Source organism: Varroa jacobsoni, unplaced genomic scaffold, assembly GCF_002532875.2.
Source record: "Varroa jacobsoni isolate VJ856 unplaced genomic scaffold, vjacob_1.0 scaffold_1214, whole genome shotgun sequence".
Classification (NCBI taxonomy): Eukaryota; Metazoa; Arthropoda; class Arachnida; order Mesostigmata; family Varroidae; genus Varroa; species Varroa jacobsoni.
This window is the reverse complement of record NW_019214116.1, coordinates 249,375-256,018: the sequence shown is the minus strand read 5'-3', so window position 1 is coordinate 256,018 and position 6,644 is coordinate 249,375. Positions and strand designations below refer to the sequence as shown.

The 6,644-nt window shown below is 37.9% G+C and overlaps 1 protein-coding gene across 1 annotated transcript in view; it reads right to left on the bottom strand.

Annotated features, from left to right (window-relative positions):
* Window positions 1-6,644, bottom strand: part of Eps-15 (Epidermal growth factor receptor pathway substrate 15) — a 31,699-nt gene that overhangs the window by 20,504 nt on the left and 4,551 nt on the right. The window lies entirely within an intron of this gene.

Genomic DNA, 6,644 nt, shown 5'->3' with positions numbered 1-6,644 from the left:
GGAACGATTGAGTAAAAGGATAAAGCTAAATAACAATTATTTTCTGCTTCTGTCAAATTTTATAAAAGTCTAGTAATCTAGGAATCTAATCTAAAGGGAAGAATAGCGACACCGGCAACATCTTGAATTTTGCATTCAAGAAGGGGAGCTTTTTTCATATCAAGGGTGAATATTTCCTATTGCCTTGACACGGATTCACCTAGAACGATTCCTTACCCTGATTATGGTAAGGAATATATTAGTTTATCTCAGATGCCATTAAAACCGAAAAGCTTTGTGGGTTGGGGCATATTGAATATACCGATTGATTGTGATCGCGAAGCAGCACGAAGCCGAGCGCGTAAACATCCACGCTGTTTACAGTTACCTAGTTACGTTGTTAAAAAGCGAGTCGTGCCGATTGCTAGAAGGCGGTTCCTTTTACATACACATACACCTACCATAAAATGAGAACTACAATTCAAATTGACAAAGTGCGAATGTGCCTGTTTCCTTAGCTAGGTAAAATGGCATCTAACTATCGAGCAGTTAATGATAAAGCCAGGGAATGTTCTTTAACACCGCCTTGGCTCAAATATAATCTACATATGCTATCCACATTTTCATGGGGAAAAATAAAAATGAACCTCATGTTTGTGACAAAAAGGTTCAAAGGTTCGACTCATGTTTGCTTAGTTTACAAGTATTTTCGAATTATCTTTTCTCTTTTAGCTTGCAGATTACATGCGGGACCAGATTGCAACAATCAGGTTAATCATGGTATTAACTGGGCATATTTAAAAAAAAATCACTTGAGTAAAAGTGACGAATTCATGAGACAGTAGAACGTTACGTATATACTATTACGCGATCTGTTTCAAAATTCGCGTTATTATAGACATTCGAATTAGCGAGGGCAACGTGCAGCCTAGACAGGGACAACCCAGACCTGTTTCCCAAACTGGCGTGGGTTGCTGGACCTTCCAAGCACTTCCAATCGAAGTTAGGCATGTATAGCTAGTTCATGATGAGAGCTGTTTTATTTCGTTTTGACCACAATCGTCTTAGACTATCTGGAATTCTGCAACTCGTCCTTGTGTAATCCCACTAGGTAAGAAATTAAAAAAATAAACTAAAATGAATAAATCCTACTGTATGAGCTGCAATTATATGTTGTAAACTTATTAAAAAAAAAAAAATTAATTTTATACTGTTATTTTCGTAAATTAGTTCTTGCCTATTATTGCTTATTAGCTGCCGATTTCATAGAATCACCAAAATAATTTATCGGCGTACCTTACGCGGCCACCCTTAATAGTGGTATTTAGTGAGATCCTAGAACCGCCGAAAGTTGTGAGGCATTCTAGACATTCAGGAGTTATTTAACACCGAATTCAACTGGATATCTTTTGCCAAGTCAACAAGTAGCAATGTAAATGAAAGCTTCATCAACAAATGCTTTTACAAACAAATTTTGACAGCAATTGATCTCACATCCCATTTCTATTAAGCACTCTCAATGAGCAGATAGTATGTCCACGCAAAACGACGGCAAGGGGCGCATGACTTCAAATGGGGTTCAGTTGAAAACTGGACGGACTCAGCTTCCTGGTTGCTCTTGCACCTCATTTTGAGTAAGCGCTCTGCTTCTAATTTGATAGAACTTCTAAAGGAAAAACAAGACTTCAGCGAAGTCTTCTTTTAGCGACCGCTGCTCTATACGGTATAAACGGCCTTGCCCAAAACTTCTTGGTCTCCAAGACTTAATTAGGGATTGAGAGATCAGTCCGAAACTATCAATTGAGCATAAGATGAACGACTTACGCCGAAAACTGCGTCTGAACTCGTTCTTCAAGCAAAATAAAACGATGAGTTCGCCACACTTTCAAGAGTTGTGTCTCTTGTATTCCAAATGAATTCGTTTATTTGTCCCGACGAAAATAGCAGAACTTGGTTGTTCTGTTGATACAGACAAGACTTGCGCAGGCATTTATTACTGTTCTAGTGTAACGAAGCAAGCTAGTAGCCAACCTCGGCCACCCTCACCAGGTTATCTGCCCCCGGAACGACGTGTAAATTCAAATGCGCTCTTCCACCTTGTACGCTTCCAGAGGTAATGGAAAAGGTCGTTAAACAAAAACTTAAACGAGACAGTACGTTTGTTTTACTATTGGCAGTGTAAAGCTCACCCCAATTACATTCAGGTTTTTCTGCATGACGTGAAATAACGCTGGATAAAGAAAATTATAACATCTCATAAATGTCATAAGCGGAGTTCATAATAAAAGAAGATTGAAAAAAATTACAAAAGAAAAGTAAAAACTACCACAAATCGAAATCAGATATATTTTCTTTAGAAACATGTTTATGCGTACAGCATATGCCATTTATTATGTATGAAACCCTAACGGAATTGAAGCCACATCTTTGCCAGGAAAGCTTAATATAATGTTGACTGCCAATGACCGTATACTGAATCGATCTCACTGAAAGAACACTATAAGCACTTGTGTGAACTTATAGGTTTTTCAACGGAACGGGCGTTATTATTAAAAACACGCTTAGAATAAGGACACGTTCGAATCAATACATCGATTTGAACTCGTTTCCCTGCCAACAGTCTGCACATGTCGATTTGTTAATATCGAGGATTTAATCATAGTTTTACACAGAGGCGACTGTTTGAACTCACCCAGCGAAAAGGGCGCGGCCAAATGAATGAATAAGGTTACAAGGGATTAGCAGATATTGAGTGTTCGCAAAAGTTACTATGTTTCTTTCATTCTATCCGATGGTTCGGACAGAAGCTAGTTCATATACTTGGTATGATGTAATAGGTGACGCTGAAGAATAGTAAAAAGTTATTCTATGCATCTTACAAGGCTAATGAAAGCCATATAAGGTTCAGGAAGTATGGAGTGACCCATATTATCGTTTCAGACTCGACGAGCCTCACAGGTTAACACCATCGGCTAGAACCTTTTTTCAGGTAGTCACTGAATACAGCTAGTGCAGGTCACAAAAAAAAAAAAGATTCATTTTTTCCAGTATTTGAACTTCTGTTACATGTGGGTTTTTCCCTTGTTTTAAGCAGAGGGACTAGAAAAAATATTTGAGAATCGACTATTTTCTGGAGTTATTTCGGACCCGATGGATGAATTATCTGACCAAAAGTGTAAGATTCACGCTGTTAGAAGCTTAGTTCGATTGAAAACTGCTTTTGGCCTTTTTTTTTCGGAAACGTTTGTATTGAGATTCATTTGGGCATAATTATTTCGTGGGTTGTTTGATGACAAATTCTTTTTGACACAGTATAATCACATGAAATCATCGACACTTAAATTCAGAACGTACTTGAAAATTTTACGGTAAATGAGCCGTTGTATCTAGGTAACACACACGCTCTTGACCGCCTTGAAGCGTTCGGTCAAAAAGCCCCGGTGCCGTGCAGATTTATAACAGTTCTTTACGTAAATTGTACAAACGCATACATACTGTATGTTCAGTTATAATGTAGAAGGTTGACATTAGTGCAACAGCTGTAGTACCACATCACTGATATGTAGCTAGAGCTTTAAAGCATTCAATTGTTATTGTTTAGAATACTCCAATTTGCATCAGATAGAAGCTCTGCACGTATAAGCTGGTGGCGTTGCATCATGAACGTCTGAAAAATCGTCCGTATCTTTTCTATTAAATAAAGGTACGATTTAAGAAACCCCTTTGAATTTTCTACAAAATTGGCATGTAGTCGTATGTAGCTGTTCTACCAGAATTACCTGTTTGACTAGTTCCACAAATAACATTTCATACGAAAACAAATACACGAGGTACAAACACTTATTCGTACATAACAGACGACTATAGCATCATGACGCAATAATTGCATAATAATAATGCAGTACGGCTTGTAACTTGGTTACGAACGTTTGCAACTTTAACACTTGCGTGCTTTTGGTTGAGTAGGTAAACCACGTCTGAAAAACTAATTATTTAGGAAATTCTGTAAGTGATTGCCAACAGCTTAGGTTTTTTAATTGTCCCATATATTCTTCATCAGTTATGCAAAAATGTATACTGAGCAAACGATTACTCTTACATATAGTAACCCAAATGGACGTCACGCTATCATAAAGTTAGACTAGTTTAAAATAGTATGTTCTGTGTTTTCGAACCACTTCGCCGCGGTACTTAGTGCTGGCCGGTTGTCCAAATGGTGGTTCAATTTAAAGTAGCACGAAACGAATATAGGGGCGCCATTAGCATCGATAATACTCCGGACTCGTAAAGCTAGCAGGAGGGCTGGTTAAGTCAACTCAAATTTATCTAAGAATGTAAAATAATTAGTTTATCCGTCATACGTCATACATAAATAGGTATTTAGATAACTTCCAAGGTCGTTTTCCAATTTTTTGAGATCCTACAGCAGAAGTTGCTAGACAAGAACACGAAGATTTCTTTTGGTCCATTCTACGAAAGGATACTGCTTCGATTCTAGATTCCGAGGTGAGATAGATGCCCATTTGCGGCGTAGATATCTGCCAATATTTCGAGGATATTGCTTTTCGTACAGGAACAAAGGCTCCACTAGTAACAAGTGTTACTGTGGTTTAAAACACATTTTAAATCATACTTATTAGAAAAGGTTCGGTCTTAATGTAGGTCAGAGGCTTTGCCCGTTGAGCCTGGGTTCACCGGCATCAGTGACTTGGACAGCGAATTACCTAGTACAACTTAACGCACTATGAGAACAAGTTGGGTTAAAAATGACGAAACATTGAAAAATAAACCCAGTTGTGCTGAACGCTCATTAGATTCAAGGGAAACTTTAACAATTAAACAAGTTTTCCGCAAATTGTCTACTGAATTTAACCAAAGTAACATATTATCTAACATGACATTGCAATCATAATAGCTATATTTCTTCTATGTATACATAAACATATCGAAGACTTCCGCTTGAAAGGTTCGATAGGCCAAGCCAATTTTTTTTTTTTAACTATATGTTAAAAAAAAAAAGCTACAACATCCGGTAATCGTACGCAACTTAAACTGCTTTAATATGAAAGTAAGCTCAACAAAATCGAGGTGGCCGTGAGAAGACAGCAGTTCCTATGAACTCAATATAGGTCGAAGCAATAGGGAGTGGAAGAAGTCTGATACGCGAGACATATACCGTCTATGCGATTAATTTCAGATTTCGTGGATTATTCGTTCGACATTCGGCTGAATAGGCCGATCGCTCGCGGCTGAGCACCTAACCGTGCACGAATATATAGGATCATGTTATTAATACACAGGATGAATCAAACTTTGAATTTAAAAGACAGAAAAAAATTTACTTCTCATCAAGGATAGGTTTCCAGTTCATATCGATGCTGTCGAGTGTATACCGGCTTTTTTTCGAAAGTGTAAGCTTCGAGAAAACACGGCATGTTTGATAATTCGTAATTGATCATATTGCTGTTTAGCTACGTATTTTTGTAAAATACAATAACTACTTTTTAAATTCCACTGACTGTATGCCTACTGTTGTCCGATACTGTATTATACTGTTTCTGTTATTAGAATGATTTAAATCGATCACATAAGATTAATTGGACCGCAGTCGGATAGGCGGGCATGTTCTATATGGCCGATTGTGCTATTCATAAACTAATTTGAAGATGCTCTTTAAAATCTTTACAATTTTTGAATCTGATGCTCACAAAAATGATTTCATATCATTTGCACTTGACTTGATAAAGTTTGCTCCATTGACTTCAGATTTTACAAATCCTCGACCGTGTTACTACCATGCACGTTCCAATCAGGTTGATACGTTGTTTCTAATGCAATTCGATTCACTGAATAGAATTCAGAATTCAGCAGCTCGCCTCCTGGATCCTTACAAATTCAACCGTGGACAACACAATATACGTTGTAACCATTTCATCCACAAACAAGCTTAGAAGAACATGTGAATACTGCCTTCCCTTACGCAAGGAACCATTACATAAACAAAATGCCAACATTTCAACGCTATATTTTATACGATACAGTGATGCATAAAATATATATATATATATGGCCTGGGATAGTGATGCAATTATGCTTTACATGAAATCGTAGGAGGTAATACAGCCTAAAATCTACTGCTGCATCTAACGCGCGTCTTTTGTGTAAAAGACATTTTGAAAAAAGGCATATCCAAAGATAGTACCGACACTCCGGCTGATCGATGAGCGGCGCTCGCCGAACGGTTTCCAGGTTATTCCATTATACCGCAGCAACGTCACCCTTATACATCGATGTGGTTGTTGTTATCAAACGGACGGTCGGGTCTTAGCTAATCCGCTTAATTGCGTAAGCTGCGTTAGTGTTTATAGATGCCGACATTGTTAGGCGATGTTCGATTTTAGTAAAGGACGGCAGAGTACAGCTACTGCGCTAGACTAAACCACGCGACCAGATCAGGTCATACCAGATGATATAAAGTAAGGCTATGCCCATCGGTCATTTACGTACTTTGTCATAACCATGTTGAAGTAGCATAAAAACAACAGCGACGTCTATCAATAAAGAACACTCGTAGAATGACTGTGCATTAGACTTAATACGTATATACTACGCATATACCAATAAAGCATAGTAATCTTTATGTTGGTTTCCGCTAAGGACTAATT